At 50.6% G+C, this 22,609-nt stretch overlaps 1 protein-coding gene across 1 annotated transcript in view; it reads right to left on the bottom strand.

Moving 5' to 3' along the window:
- Nucleotides 1–21,454, bottom strand: part of ZMAT4 (zinc finger matrin-type 4) — a 372,856-nt gene extending 351,402 nt beyond the window's left edge. Inside the window, exon 1 of the mRNA XM_006078622.4 lies at nt 21,302–21,454. The gene's annotated coding sequence lies outside the window, so the exon portion shown is untranslated. The remainder of the gene's footprint in view (nt 1–21,301) is intronic.
- Between the last annotated feature and the right edge of the window lie 1,155 nt (nt 21,455–22,609).

Raw genomic sequence — 22,609 nt, 5'->3', positions numbered from 1 at the left:
TCACAAACTGGTGGCCACCAACTGATCCTTCCCCCTCTTTAACCTCATAGACTAACTGACCCTGGCTCGACCTTCCTTGCCCTTGCACTTGCCACCTGCTCTGACCTCCACCAATGATCATCCCCTCCTCTGCACGTTCACAGCACCCTCCTGTACCCCACTGCACCTTCCCCGTCTTCTGGTCATCTGACGTGTGTTGTCTCCAAGTCTACATCATAGGGGACATTCAGGTCTCTTCTGTGGCATCGGCACTCTTCTGAGTAAGTAGGAGGTATGCACAGAGTGTCTGTGTTTGGCTGTTCTTCTGGACCAAGAAGCAGTCTGACCTGGTGCAGGATCTATATGAGTGTGCCTGACATGTCCACAGCTAAGATCATCATCTCTCAGCACTCTATGGAAGAAAAGAACCTCTGAAGGACTGAGAGCTACATTCTGGACCCACCTGAAGATAAGGAGAGTGAATGGTACAGGCTTATTGCTGGTTTGTTTTTGAAGGAATGAGCACAAGGTACACAGAGAAGACCTCGGGGTGGGAGTGAACTTCAACATCTTCCTTACCAGTTTTCTGCTTCATATCTGGGATGATACCTGGGCTTCCCAGGTGGCCCAGTGGTAAAGAATCTGCCTGCCCATTCAGGAGACTTGGATTCAATCCCTCAATCGGGAAGATCCCCTAGAGAAGGAAATGGCAACCCACTCCTGTATTCTTGCCTGGGAATCCCCTGGAGAGAGGAACCTGGTGGGCTACAATCCGTGGGGTTGCAAGAGTCAGACACAACTTAGTGACTAAACGGCAAGAACAAACAGGCTGGAATGATACACCTGCTCTAATCTTACAATCGGGGGTCAGTTCCCCGGTTGCTCCCCCAGAGAAGAACTCCCCCCAAGCTAACAAGCATATCTTTCCTATGCTTTGCCTTCACCTTCATCCCAGATGAAAAACTACATTAAGTCCTCTTTACAGGTGTCATTTGTTGCCCTTTCCAAGCCAGCTGAGCCTACCTCATTTACATACAATTTGCAGAAGGTTCCACTTTTGCACATGAATGGTTCTTGGCTCTGGAAACTTTTCTGTGGGCACTTTTGTGCAATCAGTGGCCCACCGCCTTTCCTTAACTCGAAGCCTGAATGGACTGGACTGGGCTGCAGCAGATGTGGCTTCAGACCAGGCTTATCTCAGAGAGCAAGGCCGGAGAAGCTGGTGGTATCTCTGTTCATAACTCAGGAGGGGAGAATTGCTTCCTCTCTAGCCATTTTCCCCCAGGATTTTCCATCTGAGCTGCTCGGCATGTCAAGAGCAGAGCAGATGGAAGAACCAAGATAAAGACCTCAGACCCACTTGCCCTTGAAGCATTAAATGTACTGGTGCCAGGTTAGAACTGGCCAGTACAACTTCCCAGCCTCTAAGGGAAGGACTAGGATGGCTGGGAGAGAAGCTAAAGTCTTATTTCTGTGTCAAACCAGGCTCTGTTCCTGGGCTTCAGATTCTCAACCTTCCCCAGAGGAACCCCAGTCTCCTACTGAACAAACATTAATGGACCCCTGGCTCCCTCCTGCCCGGAGCCCACGTGAAACCTCTCATCCAGACGTATCTACGCTCCCTGCATTGGTCTTTTCCAGCCCAGCATCAGCCCCTCCCGTGATGGCTGTGGATGTAAGTTGCACGGTGCTCGGAGGGGTGGACCCAAACATCACCCTGAATGTGTCTAGGACAAGGGCAGAGGATGAAAAGAGGCAGCTGAGAAGCTTATGTCTAAAAAGTATTCAACAGAGCCTAACCTGTTGGGGCTGGCAGCCCACTGGCTAAAAAGAAATGAATAAGCATGCGTCTGAAGAGAGTTGGAGGTCAGCTTACTGGTGCTGGCCGTCTCCCATGGACAATGAAAATACCCGTTATTACCTATGGGATTTCCAAGTTCTGAAGCAGAGTGGGCAAAGAGGGTGATGTGAGCGGTGTGCGGTGTCTCCCCTGGGCAGGGAGGAGTGGCTGAGAAGTGGCGGAGTCAAGACTTCAGCTACGGACACAGCCAGGCTGGGGCCGAACGCCAGCCCTCCACTCTACCTGTTCCCTGGACCACACAAGTTCTGCCCACAGGACCTGGGGCTGATCAGGCCACAGTGGAGAAGGAAGGATACAGGATGTGTTGACTGGCCTCCTGTGCCCCCACCTGGACCAGGACAGTCCCCCGCCCGCTGCCACCCACCTGCCAAGGCTTTCCCTCCCTGTAGGAGCCAAAGGTCAGGCTGTAATGGGAGAGTTCTGCACCATGAAGAGGCCAAAACATCTGTGGGACAGAGAAGAGGGATGTGTCTTGTCCGTGAAGACAGCTTCTAAGCCCCTAGACCCAGTCGGGGTGGGGGTGGTGTGCTGAGCATTCTCCACTGGTTTCACAGAAGAGGAATTGGGTTTGGCTCCAAGAAACAGGATGTGGTTCATGGGATCAAATTCAAAAGTAATGTTCTGGACTTCCCTGGTGGTGCAGGGTCTAAGAGTCCAAGCTCCCCATGCAGGGGGCCGAGGTTCAATCCCTGGTCAGGGAACTAGATTCCACATGCCACATACAACTAGGATCTCGCGCAGCCAAATAAATAAAAATAAACATTAAAAAAAGAGAAAATAATGTGAATTGTGGAAATTCACTCCTTAGTGAGGGGACATATTCTCAGTCTGGTTTTCTGGGATGGCTTAAGGCAAGTTACTGCCCAAGTAAAAAGACTGTTGTCAGGATTCAATGGTGCTAAGCCCATCCCTGTAACAAACTCAAATAAGATCCTAACTCCAGGCCCTCAGAACATGACCTTGCTTGGAAAGAAGAGCATGAACAGAGGCAATCACACCGAAATGAGGCCATGAGGGTGGTTTCTAATCTAAGAAAAATAGTGTCCTTATGAAAGGGGACATTTGGACACAATGCCAGACACACCGACAGTGTGAAGAGCCCCAAGGAGGATGGTGGCCTCTACAAGCCAAGGACAGAGGTCCAAACAGATCTATCCCTCACAGCCATGGGAGGAAGCAACGTTGCCACCACCTTGAACTTGAACTTGGACTTCTAGCCCACAGAGCCTGGAAATAGTGCATGTCTCTGGTTCAAGCCACTCAGTCTGTGACCCTCTGTTATCAGTGTGCTGGCAAACTAATACAGCTGTGAGAAAGCCTCTGTGCAGCTGAGAGAAGTCCCCAGGAGTTTATAAAAGGTATCTCTTCACATTTTTTGCCCAGGGAACCTGGTACAATTAGTTTCTCATAAAGCTGCCCTCTTGCCGGACTGTGCGTTCTGATGCCAGGAACTGATTTAATTTAATGCTGTGCTTGTACAGAGTAGATGTTTGGGAAGTCCTTTTGTTTTCTGTTATTGTTGAAAGGTCTTTAACTCCGTGTCACCTAATTCCTAAAAAAAACAAAAGAAGCAAACACCCATACGTGTCTGAACACATTTAAGCTTTCTACTTCTGTCTAAATATAACTTCAAATGTGTGTGTGTGTGGAGAAAGAATTTTCTCCCAAGACTTTCAGTGGGTGGCAGGGAAAAAAAAAAAATCAGCCTCACACCAGCATTATAGCTGATGTTTGGTACTATTTATAGAGCCGGCCATGGTCATGTCAGATCTTTAAAAGAAGCAAAACATCTGGGCTCATTCCAAAGCAGAGAGGAAGAACCTAAGTCACACCATATTACACAGTGGAAGGCTGCATCTTTACAAAAGATACAATTTACATTTGCTAAACATAATCCGTGCCTCTGAGGATCTCAGGGAACCAGATTCTGGCACCCAGTGTAATGAAAGAATAACACAATAGCCATTGTGTTTTTCACATTTCAAGAAGTTGTGAAGGGAATGAATGAATGGTTTTCCAAAGGCTGAAAACCCAGTGCCTCCTCAGTGAAGGCCCTCCAAGTGGCCAGTGGCCATCGACTCGATCATGAGAGGCAACACCCCTGAACTGAGTCCAGAGCTATTCCGGAAGGTTCTCAGTACGGCCACAGTTCAAGTCCAAACCATCCTCCGCTCCACACTTGAAGGCAGGCAGCACTGCCTCTCTGCTCCCATCTCCCAGAGCTGTCTTAAGGATGAATTAAAGAAAAATATTTAAACTTACATAACACTTGGGACATCTGTACTAAAAGGGAAAAAAAATCACTATTTCTACAATATTTTACAGACTGAAAGCAACGATGTCCTACTTTAAGCAAAACCAATATTCAAAAAAAAAAAATCCAGATTTTTGAAATACAAACCAGAACTAAGTTGGTCGTCCAATGTTCAGAAAAAGAGTAAGCTCCTCAAAAGCTTTATTCACCAGGGAACACCCAGCACCTAGCCTGAGACCAGGCAGGTTACATTCCAAAGGCATTTGTTAAATAAAAGCATCGCTTCTGTTAAACAGCCAGCTCCATTGGTATATTTCATGAGTTACAGAATCTACAACTACTCCATTCGTGTGGCCCATTCCCCAGCATGCACAGACCAGCAGGTGAGACACTGTAACGTGACCAGCTTGAGGACAGCTGTGTCCTGGGAGCCACTGGCGCCCTGGACTCACTGCCTCTGCAAGTGTTTGCCTGCATCCCTCCTGGGGTCTCAGTTCCCATCATCCCCTGTCCCATCACCGATAAAGAGGCAGCTCTGTGTCTTTGCAGACACCTCTTCCTGGCTTCCTGGTGGCAATGGCGAGGCAAGAGGGCAGCCTGTCCCAGGCCGGTTGCGGCTTTTTGGCAGTGACTAAAGACACCGGCTGTCACCGTGTCTGTGGCTTCTCAGAAGCTGTTGGGTTTCAGGGCAGAGCTCCTCACTGTGCTTCGCACTGTCTTCATCCCATACCCACCCCTGCCTCTTTGTTCCAAAATGTTTCTTTCTGTCCCCAAAACATTTGTTTTGTCCATGTTGGTGGGCCAGGGGTTAGCAGGGGATCCATGCAGAGCCATCTACAAGCTTCCAGGGAAACCGCATCAGATCTGGTCCACAAGGAAATACTTCTGAAACAGGGCTAGGACCTGGTCCCCTCGGGTTACTGGAGCTCATGTTCTTACTGTAACTTTTATTATTTCTATGATAAAAATTAATAAAGGCTCACTTTAAGACATTTGGAAACTGTAGGAAAAAAACATTAAGAGGAAAACAAATATCATCCATAATCTCACCATGCAGAAAGACTGTCTCAGCATTTTGGTATATTTTATTCATGTCTTCATATATATATATATACACATACACACGCATTTCATTAGCCAGTTTGGAAGATATTTAACATACAGCTTCATTAGCATTGTCTCCTGTCATTTTCATTCTTCAAATATTTTTATGTGACTGCCTACGACTGCATTGTATGGATGTATCTTTATTCACTTAACTAGCTCCCTGCTAGTAGGAGAAGTTGAGTCCAGTGTTTTCAGAAAGATAAATAGCATCTCACTGAACAATTTTGTGCACACCTATTTCTGATTAGCAGAGGATACATGCAGAGCCATCTACAAGCTTCCAGGGAAACCACATCAGATCTGGTCCACAAGGAAATACTTCTGAAACAGGGCTAGGACCTGGTCCCCTCAGGTTACTGGAGCTCATGTTCTTACTGTAACTTTTATTATTTCTATGAAAATTATATTATAATAATTATCAAATTAATAAATCCCCACATTTCTGATTATTTCCTTTGTATAGACTCCTAGAAGTAAATCAAAAGTATGAAAATACCCTCCCCCAAAATCATGCTTTCCAGAAAGATTGTGCCAATTATAATTCTATCAGCAGGACTTAGACCAATCTACTATACCTCCATGACACCGAGCAATGTCATTTTGAAACTTTAGTAACTTTATAGCTGAAAAGAAGCGCATCTCATTGCCATTTTAATTAGCATTTTTATTGTTGTTATTATAGTAAGTCCCCTACATATGAATGAGGTCTGTTCCAAAAGCCAGTTCATAAGTCCAATTTGTTCGTAAGTCCACAAAGTACCCAACTAACAGAATCAGCTATACACTGCTGCCTTTACACTTGCTTCCAGAAATCCTGGACTTGAAATACAGATACCATACCACTGTAGTCTACACAGGAAAGTACACAAAAGCACAACCACTTGTAGGAAACGCACGCACATGACAATGTATAGCAGACGGGGGAACGAACGCACACGCCTGGACGTGCAAACACACGCTCACTTCTCCGAGAGCTTGTAACCTGGAGGTTTGTATGTAGGGAACGTACTGTATTGGGATTGTTATTGGCAGTCAGGGCTCGACTTGAATGCCTCCCCTTACCCTCACACTGCATCCATGGAAGACAGGCTCCCTCAACCTCACTCTACAGAGGGGGATGCTGAGACCCAATTAAGTGACTTCCACAAAGACAGCCTTCTTCAGAGCCAGGGTCAGAGCCCAAAGCCCACCCATCTGACTATTCTATTATGCTGTATTCATGGAGTCAAACTTTTTTTCATGTGTTTGTAGCCCCTGTATTTCTTTTTCTCAGAACTGGAGTAAATTTATTCTGTGTGTGTGTATATAGAAAAACAGCCCTCAGCATTTCAGATGTTTTGACACTCCATGCTTGTGTGAAGATTCACACCCTCAGCTTTTGGAGCCTCAGCCCAACCCAGCCCCCCGTCTCCCCCCAACTCAAGGATGACACAGGGTCTCCTCTCTACATTGACAAGACTGTAAACTGACTTCACCTGAGCCCTCATGAGGTCAGTCAGAATGCCCTGGAACTGAACTGAACCTCTAGTGAGAAATATCCTTTCCCAGTCAAAGAAGGGTCAACTCTGTAGCACCCAAAACCTAGCCCAGCCTGTAAGCACAGCTCTTCCACAAGGGCCGATTCTCCTGGACCATTTGTTCCTTTCTTTGCGGGAGGCAGAGGGAGGAACCACTATGTCTCTCCTCACAGGGATAGGAGTATCTCTTGACCAGATAGCTCCTCCTCCATGGCGTTCAAGTTCACAGTCAAGACAGCATCTGCCCACCAGGGCCACTGCTCAGAGGCCCAGGGAAACGTGTGCTGGACTCCCTCCATGGGCAGAAAAGCCTCAAAGGCTGGGAGCCAGGAGGCTCTGCCCTGGGCAGGCAGGGGACACGCTTCCACCCTACCAGGAGCCTGCACTGGCAGCTGGAAGGGAGGCCAGCGGGATGGGGGAGCTTTCCTCCTTTGAAGTCACCTGCTCGCCCAGGAATTCATGCTGCAGAAAAGTTCTGCAGGATCATAAACCAGCCTCACGCCTGCCTCAGAGCTCACTCTGCAACTCACAGCGATCGTTTGCTTGATTCAGCTCAGGTTAGGGAGATGGATAGGATTTTCCCACCAATCACTTGATTAGGATGAGAAATCCATGCTCCTGCTGTTCTAAGCATTGCAGGGGTTTTTGCTTCCCTCAAATCTCTCTCAATATTACAGTTCTTGCAGCTTTTCAGAGTTTCCTGCCCAGGGTTAATTTTCGAAGGCACTGCACAATTTGCAACGCTACATGGTTCTTCTCTGGTACCCTGTCTAGCAGTATCTGGGAGAAAGAGCTTGAGCTTTGAAATCCCCAAACAGGTATTTCGACATTTTCGCTAACACTCTAGGATCTCGGCAGTGGAATCACCTGGAATCTGTCACCTGGTGTTTCCTGAACACAGTCCATTACCCTGGCCCCCCTGGCTTCTGCTTAGAGACAGACCTACTCCCACGACCATCATCACTTTGTATAACTCCCCAGACATCCTGGAGCCCTCGATGCATTACAGCACTGTGTTCGATGTGCTACAGCTCACACTCCACTGAATCCCTACAAGAAAGCTCCAATGTGGGTACCAGGAGGTCACACAGGTACCAGGAGAAACTAAAGTGTGGAACAGCCACAGGGACGATGTGAGCTGGGTCTGCAGAGACGTCTTGGGGTCCCTAAGCCTCCATGTTTCCAGCTCCTCTGCTGCTGCTGCTGCTAAGTCACTTCAGTCGTGTCCGACTCGGTGCAACCCCACAGACGGCAGCCCACCAGGCCCCCCCATCCCTGGGATTCTCCAGGCAAGAACACTGGAGTGGGTTGCCATTTCCTTCTCCAATGCATGAAAGTGAAAAGTGAAAGTGAAGTTGCTCAGTCGTGTCCGACTTTTAGCGACCCCATGGACTGCAGCCTACCAGGCTCCTCCGCCCATGGATTTTCCAGGCAAGAGTACTGGAGTGGGGTGCCATCGCCTTCTCCATCCAGCTCCTCTACTTTATCTCAAATAGACCTCCAGGAATAAGATCTGGAGAAAAGACGGGAGATCTTTCTTCCTGGATGAGCCCTGAACCACACTCCTTCCTGCCTTTATCACCCCCACAAAGGACCGCATCCCCTAAGTGAGCACAACATCTTGGACCCTTGGCACCCAAGAAGAGACCCCTGTCAGAGAAACAGACAAGATCAAAGCTCAGGGCCAGTCACACGTCCTGTCCGCCCTTGGTTTCATTGGAGACCACGCCTTTCCCCACCGTGTTGACAGTGAAGGAGGTCCCCTTTCTGAAGCTCCCTGAGCAAACCCGCCTCCCTCCCACTGCTGTGACCCTCCTCAGCCCCACAGCACTGTCTGGGTCAAGTTCTCCACCCTGCTCCCCTGTTGGTTTGTGAACCTGGACTGTTCACTTTGCCAAAGCTGCAGATCATCCTGCAATCCCACCTCTTGCCTGGGCTGCTTGCCTGTCTCTCTTCCGACTGACACCTAAGGAGAACGAAGATGATGCTCTATGTCTTCACAGTTATATCAGCATCTCCCTCTTCCCAAACTGCAGGGAAGGCTGGAATCCCTCCCCTAACAGGCTTTCCTGGTGGCTCAGACAGTAAAGAATCTGCTTGCAATGTAGGAGACCCAGGTTCAATCCCTGAGTCAGGAAGATCCCCTGGAGAGGGAAATGGCCACCCATTTCAGTATTTTTGCCTGGAGAATTCCATAGACAGGGAAGCCTGGAAGGCTACAGTCCATGGGGTCTGCAAAGAGTGGGATGTGACTCATAGACCACCACCCCCCCTACACACACACACACACAACGGGAACTCCCCACACACACACACACACACACACAACGGGAAACACTCAGGGCTCAGCCTACCCTGAGCCAACACCATGTCCAGATCAGGTGACCTGGGTTGGTTCCCTCTCTCCCCCAGAACAACACATCTTAAAGCAAAAACTAGAGAGAGGAATCTTCTTCCATTCATTCCCATCTCCCTCCTGCCTTATTGGAAGATGGAGAAAAAAAACTAAGAAGTCTCAAAAAAAAAAAAAAAAAACCCACAAAAACTTTAGGAGGAGAGGGGAAAATGTGCAGGAAGCACCTTTCAACTCTCTCTCATCTCTGGCCAAGGGGTTCTTGGCACCTCCCACAACCGTCTGATTTTGAGGATTGTCACAACTCCAGGCAAGCCATTCCATTTCTTCAAAATGAAATTGTACCCCCAAAAAAAGGTTAGCTACGAGTGGTGATGGAAGTTATCTAGACTTACTGCGATGGTCATTTCACAATACCTAGAAATACTAAATTATTACACTGTATGCCTGAAACATATAATTTAATTCATCAATTACATCTCAATTTTTAAAGAATACAGTCGTACAAAAGCCACCTGGGTAGACAGCTCCAGGCCTGGAGGCATCTGAGACTAGGTCTTGAGGACTCTCAATCCACACCCTCGTCTTGGCCTCATCCATTCAGTCCATAAGTCTTGAGAAGATTCCTGACCCCTCTTACGGTGGGAGCGTCGGCAGAAACCTCGTTCTGATTTAGAGACTCAACCTCTCTCGGTCACTGTCTCCTATCTGCTCCCTCTGGGCACAGGGGCGGGTCTTTCTTCATAGCCCTCAGGCCAAGATCTCTCCCCTCCTCTGCTACAGCTCCTGATCCAAGCCACAGAGAAAACGAAGCTACCAGAGTGAGCTCCCTGGACAATCCCCCAGGTCCCCGCTGCCCCCAGCTCCCCCAAACCCCCACCCAGTGCCTCTAAGGACAACTGCCTGTCCTCTCTCGGCCTCCATCGAAGGCCACACCTGGCGCTGTGCTCTGCACCCTGACTCCTCCCCCAGGCCATCGTCCAGCAGGGCCTCCTCTCCCGTATTACCTCTGCTCTCCCCACTGGACCATCTCCATCAGCACAGACATCCTGGTACCCTTCCCATGTTAGAGGGAAAAGGCTTCCTTTGACCAAACAGCCCTACACTTAACCATTCACTTCTCTGCACCCTTCACACCACACTCCTCCATGAAGTCGTCTACCAGAGCAAGTGAGAAACCCCCACCCCCACCCAGCACCTCTCCTCCAACTCGCTCCGTCCACTGTGATCGCCTCCTACTGTGGCCAATTTTGGTTCTCCACCCTCCTCTGACATCAGCACTTAGACTCCCTCCCTGTGAGAACACTCCCCTTCGTCTCCGAGGACACATTCCTTCTGGGGTCCCCCTCTTCTCCACTCCTGGGGGCTGCTCCCTCTCAGTCTCCTAGGCTGGGTTCATCTTCACAGCCCAGATTCAGGGGCAGCAAACGTGGCCCTCGGGCTGCTGCCTGCTGTTGTAAATAAAGTGAACACACACACACACATGCTCGTGCATTGTCTGCGGCTGCTTCTGTGCTACAAAGGCAGAGTTGAGCCATTGCAGGAAAGTCCGAAATATTTACTATGTGGCCCTGTAAGAAAAAGTTGACCAATTCCTACCCCAGACCCCTAAATACCATGGAGTTCCAGACTCAGACTTCAGAGCTTCTCCATCCACACTCACTCTCCAGGTGATCCCATTTGGTCCCACACTTTCAATTTTATTAAGACACTGACACCTGCCAAGATTCTTCTTCAGCATAGAAAACTCTTCTCTGAACTCCAGACCCATCACCCTGCTGACTGGTGGACTTTTCATTTGGATGGCCCAGCATCCTTCCCAAACAAAATCCTCACTTCTTGTTTCTCCCCTGAGTTTGCTCCTCCGGAAAGCCTTTCCATCTCACATCAAAAACCTGGGAAATCATTCTACCACCCCTCTTTTCTCTCAAACCCCACGTTCAACACATCAGCAAGTCTTGTTGGTTCCACTTTCAAAATGTATGCAGAAATGGCCCAGTAACCCCTCTGTTGTTCCCACCCAAATCCAAGGCACCCCCACCCTTGCCAGGATCACTGCCTCCATGCAGCCTTCCTGGAGGTGCTTTCAACATTGCCGCACACAGGGCTGCCGGAGTAATCTGTTTCCATCTAAACCGTGTGGGTCCTCTGCTCAAAACTTCCCAGGGGTTGAAGGACCAGCACCCTGGGCCCAGTGCTACCCTTGACACCTCGCGTCTCCAGCTTCAGGACCCCTGCTGGGTGGACAGTTCCTCCCAAGCCTCCACCTGGACCCTCTCCTCTGCGCTGTGTCTCTGCTTCAATGTAGCTTAATTACAAAGACACCCCTGGGCCCGGCCTCCCCCACCCCCACCCCCACCCCCTGGTTCCGCTTCCTTTTTCCCATTGCACTGACCCAATACTCACTCCCTTGTTTACCATCTGTTGCCCCCACCAGATAGAAGCTTCAAGAGGACAGGGAGCTAGCTGGTCAGTTTTGCCCACTCTGAATTCTCAACTTGGAGACCTGCGCTTGTCAATTATCAGTATTTGGGGCAATGAACAAGTAGACATATGACATTTCAGATGCTCCCATCTCCTTGGGAGGAAGCAGAAGGTTGGGGAAGAGGAGCACGTGGCTTCTGTCATGGAGAGATCAGAGAGGACCACAGCACTGAGTTCTCCAAGCATGAGCCAGCGGCATCCCCCCACTGATCTGTCCCAGGGAATGTTCTGAAGCAAGCCAGTCCCCGAGGACAAGGCGACTGCCTGCCAGCTGCTCCCACAAATCCCTCTGAAGACCCCCCGGATGCCAGGAGGCTGCTCTGGAGGCAGATGGTACCAGATCCCAACAAGGCCTCCTCGGTCTGCCCTGCAGGCATCCAGGTCACCCAGACCCAAGAGGGGTGAGCCGGATGGGGAGTCACGGCAGACAACGCACCAGGCTTGGAATCCAGCCATGTTACGTGCTGAGCCTTAACCAGGCCAGGTCTCAGTGTCCTCTCTGCAAAAGGAGGGTGGTGCGTAAATGTTTTAACAACTGAAAATACAGTCAGCCTTCTGTATCTGCAGGTTCATCCCTGGATACAGAGGCCGGGGAGGGAAGATTGCAAGGGACTTGGGCGCCCATGAAGTTTGGTATCCCGGGGATCCTGAAACCCAACCCCTGTGGATACTGAGGGACAACTGTAAAGGGTGGTCTCAGACTCCTTGAATTTTCTCATCTTCATCACATCACATTTAAAGGTCCACTCTGTAAAAAGAGGTCATGCTTAAAGTTTGGGGTGAGCTGAAAGTCACTCCCTCATCTCCAAGCATCCTTCTTGAGTTCCAACCTATTCCCTCATCTGCTCCCATTTTTTTGTTTTTTTTGTTTTTTTTTTCCCCTTTGTCTTTTTGTCTCATAACCTTTCCCTCCTCTTCACATATTCTGAAAACCTTGAGGTCCGGCAGTTGGGGAGAGTGGGCAGGATGGGACCATCCTAACCCCTTTCCCTCTCCTCTCAGAAATCCCACAACACAGTTTCACATCAACGGAAACAAAAGCAAGAGACAGCGAGACAGTGAATCCCCGTGAGAACCCCCAACCCTCCACCCTTGCCTCCCCACCCTCCTGGAACAGCACCTTGGCCCCAGCTGGTGAAAACAGAAGGGCTTTCTGAGAACCCAGCACAGCCTGGAATCCCGGGTTTCTCAGCAGCCTCGACACCCACGCTAGCTCTGAGCTCGAGACCACCGCTCACATGAGGTTCTCCCTCCTTCTGTCCAAGTCGTCCTCACACTTCCGTGCTTAGGACTCAGGGCTCCATCTCCTGAGCCCCCTGTGACCCCTCACACCCCCACTGACACCCACTTTCTTGGCACCTACACCCCGGCCTCGAGTTAGGTCTCATGTGAACCCACCATGGACTGGAAGTCATCTCACCTGTGCCACTGTTAACCCCTCCAGGGTCCTTCAGGACACAGGATGCTCTGCTCACCCGTCTGTGGCCCAGGACACTCAGGCCAGCAAGAAGCCCTGCTGGCTTCCAGGTCAAGGTGGTATATATATTTGCAGGCTCTTTCCATGCTGGCCCTTCCGTCTGCTGCCATACAACCTGGGGACCGTGGCTTTGACTCTCCAGCTATCAATTGCTTCCCTATCCACCTCCAAGGCTTGTGAACACAGAACACCACACACACACACACACACGTTTCTATTAAAATAAATAGAGCGGCAAATCAGCTGCAGGCCCACAGCCCTCCTCACCCTGCCGACTCTCCAGCAGCCTAGCCACTTTTCCAATTAAGCCCAAGGAAGCCCCAAGGAGGTGAGCATCACAGCTGGCACCCCACTGAGCCAAGTCACCCCAGAGCCCCCCACGTGGCTGGGCACACATCACACAGCCGTCCAGCTGTGAGCTGCACTGGGAGCCGGGGGCCCAGCCTGCCCGGAGGGGAGGCAACAAAGGAAAGCACAGCGGCAGGTGAAGACATCTCAGAAAAGCAGCAACAAATCAGACCCCAGGAGGCAGAAGCCGGAGGTGGCCTCTGGAGAGCCTTGGGCACCCAGAGTCCCTGTCAGGGCATGCACTTGGTCTTAATCAATAAGGGAATCAGGCAAAAGGCACAGCTTCCCAGAAGGAGGGAAGGACGTCTCCACCCTTCCCGATGGAGAGGTGCCAGCTGACTCCATGGCACCCAGAGCCCGGCTCAATGGTCCAGCTGGACAGGCTCTGACATCTGCATTCCCCATGACCCCGCTCTCCCATGCTCTATCTAGCTTGGTGATTCTGGCAAGTCTTGGTCTCTCTGAGCCTCAGCATCTCAACCTGCAACATCCACAGAGGTGCATGATGCCTGTCACCAGGCCTCCTGAAAGGCTAGGACTGGTCTGACCCCTGCAGACGGGAGCTGGGGGTGAGGCAGGGAGGAAGCAGCAACACGCCACAGCCCTGGGTCCCCGCACCCTGCGCAGAAACCCTGCCCCCTTGATGCTCAGCCCCAACGGGCGTGCAGGACCACAGGCTGCTTGGTCTGAGCACACTGATCTGACCTGGGCACACGGATCTGACATCACTATTCCTACTCGTGAGATGCTTTTCAGTGAGAACATGGGAGCTGATCCACTGCTACATGTACGGTCCCTGCTTAAACCTTCGTGGTTTGAGGAACTGACATCGAGTTTTTTTGATTTGCAAAATAGCACATTTCCTGTAGGAAATTTGGGAAATAAAGACAAGTTGAACAAAGTTTAAAAATCAGGTGTTTCCTAAAACCCAAAGAGAACCACTGTTAACCCCTCCATATATTTGCATCCATTCTATTTTTTCATGACTGTACACTTTTTTTTTTTACCAAAATGCATTTATACTGTTTGCTTTTAAACCTTTATTTACTTAATATATATGGTTAGCATTTTCCTGTATCCTTGTATATTATTCAATGTCATTTTAATTGCTTCCTCAATGGATGCTCCATATTAGGTTTAACTAATCCCCCCCCCCCCTACAATGTTTTGTTGTAATGAACAACGCTGAAAGGAATCTCCTTGATTAGATCTATTCTGCACAGCTCAGATGATTTTCTTAGGAGAAATTCCGGAAGAGGAATTGCTAACTGGTTCAAAGGGCATATTTTTCAGACATGTCTCTTGTGTTTGCAAATTATCTTCCCACCAGCTATGTCTGAAAAGGTCCATTTGCCAACACTCTTAATGGCACTGATATCCGTTTTCATTTTTGCTCATCTGCTAGTTGGGTAATAATATCTCGTTTTTAATTTCATATTTTAATGATGAGGGAGGTCGAATGTTTTTGCATCGTTTTCTGGACATTTCTGCTTCTTTGTGTCTGAATGATCTCTTCACATTCTCTGCCCACTCTTGCAAAAGAGAACAGGATGATTTGCTAATACTACACAAAGAACAGAATTAGCCCACAGCCTCCTTTGATGCCTCTGCCCCTGAGTTGAGCAATCCCCTCCATTAAGGCATTAATGCTAACGTCTAGCTTACATTCTTTTCCTGTTGTTTAAGCCCATTTGCTCTCATCCTGCCTTCAGTGAGGGGCACCCTGCCTCTCACCTACCTTTGCCTCTTCTCCAGGGATGAATAACTCCTCTTCATTTATGCCTGACCTCATGGAACTCATGAAGCCAGAAAGTCACCCTGTGAGGCCATCCCTTGTCTTATTAGACTTCTTCCTCCAGACCCTCATCCTTTCTCCACTAGACGGCAACAAATGGCTTTGGAACTGGCTTCCACATCTTATGCTCACCCCTCCCCAACCTCACCTCCCTCCACTCTCCACTCCCATCTCATTTTCCCTAAAGGCAATTGTGACTGCCTTGTCCTGCCTAAAACCCTTTCGCACCCGAGGGTGGCCCCCTGCCCCCCCCCCACCTGGGAGCACCCATATCCCCTCCTCCAACACCCCCAAAGCATCCTTTGTATGCTCAGATGGAGTCACAGCCAGTGTGACCCCTGGGGCACCAGTGCCTCGCTACTTTCTGCTTCTGGGTCTTGACCTATGGCTGTCCACCTTCCCCACCAGGCACTCACCCCTAGCTAGCCCAGCACCAGCCTCTGTGTTTTCTCCCTTTTTCCCAGTTTTTCCCCTAATTATGTATTTATTTGGTGATGTTCATTTTGCCAATTTATCTTACTGCCTACGTGGCTCAAACCACCACATGGCGAAGCTGTCCATGGCCTCTGCCTGTTTCTCCAGAGGGCCAGCCTCTTTGTTGGTCCCCAGGCCGCAAGAGCATCCCTCCACATCCGCTCCCATCCCTGGGCCCCCGGGGTGCCAGCTTCTAGACCCTGACACAGCAGCCTCTGCCAAAGTGCACAAAGCACAAAGTGCTTGGAGCCCTGGGCCTCCAATCACCCAGGAGGTGGATCTGCCCAGAAATGAATCAGATCTGGCCAGAAGGAAGGTAGAATTTCAGCCCCTTGTTGTAGAAGCTTCTCTTAGAAATGAGATGTGTGAAATTCAAAATTCTGTTTTGCCAGGTGAAGGTAACTGGTGAAATCTCTTGTCCAGAGCCCACGTGTGCTGTGGACCTGTTTTATTTCATTTATCCAATGAGGAGTTAGAGCTGGACATCTAAAGACTCTTGCCTTGGTAACCAGCAGACTAAATCATCCTTTATTTTCCTTCCTCTCTCTCTTTCTGGTCTCCACAGCTCTACCCAATCCCCCTTTTTATCCCCTGGGTCTGGCTCACATCCTGCCAACCCTGGCCTTGCAGACACCCCTTCTCTTCCAATGATGGAGACCACAGCATCAGTCGTGTACACCAGGGAAACTAGAGTCAGTTCCAAGGCATCCGTGATGGGCAATCCATGACCAATGCTAACTGCAGGGCTCCCTGCCTCTGCCATTTGGATAGAAGACAGCAGCCCAGGAAAAGGAAGCAGTCCCTTCAATTGGGAAGCAAGAAAAAAAAAAAATTGAGCTACAGGCTTGGGATGGAGGACCTTGATTCTGGTCCCGGGTCTCTCAGTCAGGTCACCTCTCCAGGCTTCGGGCCACCTCTCCAGACCTCGGACACCACATCTGGAAACAAAAAGCTGGACTTGAGATGAGGTCCTCAAGCCTGATCGAGTCTTCCCCCCTTGCCGCAGCAGGACAGCAGCAGGGTGTCCTGCCTCCATTCCTGGGACTCTGATTCTCCATCCCTTTGATGCCTCAGAGCACAGGTGAGGTCTTGGTAAAATTAAAAAAAAAAAAGGACCCTTATCAGGAACGGGCCAGGACCCCTACACTAGACGGCCCCAGCCTGTCCCCACGCCCTGAGAGCCCCCCGCCTGCTCCCACAGCTGAATTCCCCGCTCATCCGTTTCCTAAAGATCATCACAGAGGCTCCAAACCTTCCCTTTTTAACAACTCTGGCTGATGGAAAATTCTTCTCATACCTAATCTAAGTCCATCTGCTGCAATTTCTGTCTATTTTCTCTCGTTCAGTCCTTACTGGAGATGGAGAACAGCTGGTCGCCATCCTCCATATAACATCCCCTCCTAAACCCAACTCGGTTATTACATCACCCCTCAGCCTGTTTTCCTTCTGGTACAACATCCACTGTTCCAACCTGCCTTCACGGCGGGACTCCAGCTCAGGACACATCACCGAGCGCGGCGGCCCGTGGCGGAGCAGCTTGGTAAACCCAAGTCCTCCGAGAACCGCTACATCCCTGGACGGACATTGGACGCGGGCGGCAAAACCCTGAGAGAAGGTCGGAGCAGAAAAAGGGTGGCTGAGAACACAGCCCAAGTCCCAGGCTTTATGTGAAGGTCAGAAAAGGCAAATAGATTCAGTACTCAAGGTCAGATCGAGGGATCAAGCCTCAGCTGCTAGACCCCCAAACCCTGCCGGCACAATGCTCTGGGGGACCTCAGCGCGACCTCAAAGTGGGTAAGAGCAGAAGGAACAGAGCCTTAACGGGCAAGCAAAGCGCCGCAGTTATGCAGACATTGCCGATCCAAACTCATCTCCCTTAACAAAGAAACTCCACTTTGAATCCCATGGAGAACTCAAACACCCCTGAAAGTGGCAACACTGTTAAGGGTTCACACTTTAGTAGGAATAAGTCAATTCCATCCAAGCTCTTGATAGAGACATTTAGGGGTGAGAAGAGAACAAAACAAAGAATAGAAGATTAACAAACAAACGCCACCGCAGGCAGGTTTTCCAAGGTCAGACTTGTGCGCCGTATGAGAGGCTAAGGGGGGGCTGGGGCTCAGCATTGCAAAGGGGGGTGCTGCATCAAGCGGGCATCAGTGTGCATCCAGAAGATGTGTGCCCCTGCCCTCATGCAGGGCTTCTGCACCACCCTAGGTGCCCGGGTGAGGTCCAGAACTGAACACAGAGCTCCCCCTGGGGCCAGACCCCAGGTGCATTCCAGAATTCCTGACTCCCTCCGGTGCACGGTCTCAGGTCTCAGACGTGCCATAAGGATGGTGTCTAATATTAAATCTCAGTCTCTAAGGTGCCCTTAAGTGACAGCAAGGAAGAACCAGAAGGGAAGGAAGAAAAGACAGGCACATATCAGGATGAAGTAAGATGATTCAGGTATCCACTTGCTGCCCTGTGAAGTCCCTCCCAAGGTGGGAGGTGGGCGGGGGCCACTGAGTGTATGGAAAGGGGAAGCAGGTGAACCATTTACTAATAATCTGGCTACAAAATGTTTCCAAGTGGAGAATGTAGAGGGCAAAGCACAGAGTAGAGTGAACGCATCTCAGAGCCTAGATTTCAAAACAGCCTTCACCGTATCTTGTATAAGCAGAAGCATCAGACTCCAGCCTGTCCACCCTCAGAGGCTGCTCCAGACTCTTTCCCACCTCCAGAATCACACCCCCATGCTCCCCAGGATTACCGGGAGTTCACACATCTACCAGAGGAAGAAAAGAAGACATTTCCACTGTGTTTACAAATACACCTAACACAATGAGCCCCAACGCCCTGACATCGCAATATTAAATTTTAAGAGAGAAGACTCGAAGGTTCGTCTCTGATCAAAATTTTCATGTTTTCTATCCTATTTCAGTGGGTAGTGTTCTTTAAGAGCACAACTGGCACAAAATGACAAGATCAAAGCAGGTTGGCAAAGAGATTATTTACTGATGTGTTGATGAGGAAATGAAGAACAGGGAAAAGGAGCCGAAAAGTAAGGCAGGGACTTTGTCTGGCTTGTGAAAGCAGACAGAGGCGACCCTTTCACAGCACAGTGGTTAAAGGAGGAGTCATCCTGGCTGGCCAGTTGGGCAGGGCCCTGTGGATGGTGCTTCTCCAGGGTCCGGGACCAAGCTACCACATCTGATGAAATGACAAGTGACAAATTTAATTTCCTGAACACTAATCAGTCCCTTCAGACACAGACAGGCGCCTGGCTTCACAAGGAACCAGCCAGCCCAACAGCAGCCGGTGATGAAATTCTCCAAACTGGATGGCATGGCACAGCAGAGGGGCTGGATCCTGGGTTTCACAGGGCGCCATCCAAGGTGAACTTGCAGTGGTGATGTTTTGCGTGCCGTCAATTATTCTTCAGCTCCCATTATGCTTTTTTTAGCCTTAAGTTGTTATTTTAATGATCTTTGTTCCAAATAGGGAACTACAAGAAAGACGAAGGAGGAGGAGAGGGAGGGGGAGCGGGAAAGCCAGTGTTCCCAACGTGTCCCACTTGTACGTTGCGGCTCACCATGCTCCCTCCCCCATCCTGCCTTCTAGCTCCGCATGAGTCACCACTCCAAGCCAGGTTTCAAAGCCTTACTTTGACTGTCCTCTATCACGACAGAGATCTAGCAGATCAGCATCGGCAGAGGGGACCCGCAATCTCACTCCCTGTCCCCGGTTCTAAACACTCCTGCGACTCCAAGGCCATGTTCCGTTGTTATTACTGCCTTCCTGAAAACCAAAGCCACCCCCTCCCCTTTCAAAATCCCCCACCTGCTAGATGTCGCCTCTGTGGGCTCTCTCTGCCCCAGACAGACCACAGAGGAGACGGTCTCAGGCCAAGGATGCCTCAACAGCCAATAAAAGTTCAGCATCCCCTCCAGGCTCCCAAACACAAAGGCGTTCTCCTTTGCGGGGTTGCAATCTTGTTTTGTTTACTGCCAGGCAACATGTGCAGAGGAGAAGGCTGACTGTATCCTGACCAAGAAAAAAAAAAGTCAGCCAGCTTTTTTTTTTTTTAAGCGTTGTGAGTAAAGCTTCAGCAATAACATCTCCCACCCGAAATAGCTGTGGAAAGAAGGTGGGCGAGAAGCCCTTGCGGAGGTTAAAGGAGACAAGAATTAAAGAGTGAACATGATTAGTGGAGCCAGAGAATGGACACATTCACTTCTCGGCAGGAAGGCTGTCCTGGGGACCGGGTATCCTGGAGGAACCCTGCCTGAACATCCACATGCGGCCAGGACCAAGACTCGAACCTCCCAACTAGGGGGTCTAGGTTGGAGGTCAGAGAGACTCAGGGAGGTGGAAGATCAGTCCCAAGCCGGCAGCTTCTGAGGGCCCGGCAGGTCAGAGGACACACCTGGCCAATGTTGTGGAATATGCAAATAGGAGCTGCCTGCACCAAAGCAGGAAGGAAGTTTGAGACCAAGCACATCGCCTTCTCCCACAGGGACGCTGCTTCCTAGCAAGCCCTCGGACCTAACACCTCCTGGTGGGCAGAATCTGGGGAGCAGGGTTTCTCCCCAGGACTACAAGTGGGACTCAGATCAAGCCGCACCCTCGTGGGCCCACCGTTCACAAGCGAACAAGGGTGCTGCGAGGCTGGACCGCCCTCCGGCAGTGGCCAGCTTTTCCCTTGAAGAGCAGTCACCACAGACAGCAGGGATGATGGCTCCAGCCACCCCTCAATCACAGCAGCACCTGCGCACCCAACCAGAGCCAGCTCCTCCCACCAGCCCCCACCCCCTCCCCACCCAGAGCCCCCGGCCTGCTTAGTGGACAGCCCATCCCTGGTGAGGTGTAACCTTCACAAGGGACTCGATTTCCTTCCAGCCCCTTTATTTCCATAGACACCAAACCTGGACAGTCTTCCAGAGTTTTCGGGAGCTAATCAATTTAGTGATGTCTTCCCCCCCAACACACACCCCAGAGAACTGCTTTGTTGATTTCTCCCCAAGTTTTGTGTTGCAGACAGACGCCCATCAGGTCACACAGGACAGTCGCCCACACCCCAGGATGCCACACATCTCCCATCAGTGGATTAAGTGAGCTGAGACAAAGTGGGCAAGGGAGGAGGCGGAGACGGAAGGAGACAGAAGTTTGACGAAGGACTCAAGTCGAAGGTCACAAGAGCTGGGGCACAGCAGGTCCACGTAATGTCAAGGGGGCAGACCCTATGATGGAAAACACAGCCACTCCATCGCCAGTCCCAGAACCGGCCTCCCAGCTGCGGGGTCAGCGTGGCGGAGAACCAACACATCCAGGGTCCAACCCTCTTCACCCAGCAAACCCGAATCTACACCCCGAGCCCAGGCACAGCACCCCAGCCCAGGACTAGACCTATTTCCACAGACCTGAGCGCCACTGATTGAAAGAGTTGTAAACAAACCCCAGTTGTAGACAGCGCAGAAGTTTCCCAAATCATCAGCTTGTTTTCCTCCCAACAGAAGACGGGGATTTCCCTCCTTGGTCACGTTTCCTCCCCTAAACTTTTCTTCCTGCGCCCCCTCGACAGAGGCTCAACTGCCAGCCCCTGAGGATGGGGGACCAGGCGCAGCGCCCCCCCCCACACACACACCCGGGGAGACGCAGCGGGAGTACCTTTTCCGCGGAGCAGAGGGGCCCGGTGCCCAGAGGCTCGCTGCCTGCGGAGCCTGGAGGGATGCTATGGGAATGGTGCACGCTGAGGATTGCGCGTTCCTGCCTCGGCGACCAGACCTTTCGGCAGCGCGGACCAACTGTGCTAGCGAGGCACTTAGCAATTATCTGCGGGCGCCGACGCCCCGCCCTCTGCTCCTGCGATTGGCTCCCGGGGCCCGGGCAGGACTGCATTGGTTTCAGACGACCTCACTCATTGCTCTGGCTCCTACTATTATCTAAGCCATCAAAGGAAATAATTCCAGGTTTCATTGACAACCTGTAAGGCTCTCCTCCGGCCCGGTGTGCTTGGGGGCGGCGGGGGGGTACTGGTGTGCAATCCTGCGAGTCCGGGGGAGGGAGGAAGGGTAGAAAAAGTGGGGGTTCGGGAGAGCCGAGAAGGGGTGGGGGTGAGAGAGAGAGATGGGGGGGCGGGGGGCAGCTATCAAGCAATCAGATTCTTGCACCCGCATTTTAACTTCCACAACACAGAGCCCATAGCAACAATTTTCTGGCCTTATTTCCCCCCCCCAACTGGTGAATGTTCCTGAGGGCAGAGAGAAATATGACGGTGGGGTTTCTGCCTGTGTAACACAGGCTCTGGGAAGCAGAGCTAGGTAAAAGGCTGAAGGAATCTAGTGTTGTATTTCCCGGGGCCACTCTGGAGGGCATATGAAGGTCATCTTAAATTATTTAGAGGGACAGATTGTGCACCTTCAGCGGATTCGTCCATCCATTCTTTCCCTCGTGGTCCACCTCAGCCCCCAACCTGAGAAGACAGCTTCTCTTTACACCTTCTTCAGTCTCAGAAGAGCAGATTTTAAAGTCAGTGAAAGTCTGAAATTCCTCACTGGCCTCAAGGGGGGGTCCAGAGAGACAGGCATTTGCCAAGCTAGTAGTTCTGCTCGGACCCTGGCTTTTGGTTGTTCCCAAGTGGCTTCAGTGAATTGCTTAGACTCACATCATCAGTTCACCCAAGGGTGAGAAAAACCCAAATGCTTTCCCTTGGTCAACAAAGAATTATGAAGCATGAGTCTTGCCCTTTTATTGTCCCTTAATTTTCCCTCTATTTTTCACTATATGGAAAGGACATCATTGGATAGTGGACATCATTTGATAGCTGAATTTTTTAAGAGTAAGAAAAAGAATTTGAAAAGGGTCTTTTAAAGGAAGCTCTCGGAATGTCCAATTTCAGATCAGTTAGAACTAATCCTTCCCTCTTCTCCTGTTGGAATCCACCCATCTTTGAGTCCAGGCTACGGTTCCAGTTCA

This window comes from Bubalus bubalis, chromosome 1 (assembly GCF_019923935.1).
Source record: "Bubalus bubalis isolate 160015118507 breed Murrah chromosome 1, NDDB_SH_1, whole genome shotgun sequence".
Taxonomy (NCBI): domain Eukaryota; kingdom Metazoa; phylum Chordata; class Mammalia; order Artiodactyla; family Bovidae; genus Bubalus; species Bubalus bubalis.
The sequence above is the reverse complement of the archived record's forward strand: the minus strand, read 5'-3'. Positions and strand labels throughout refer to the sequence as shown.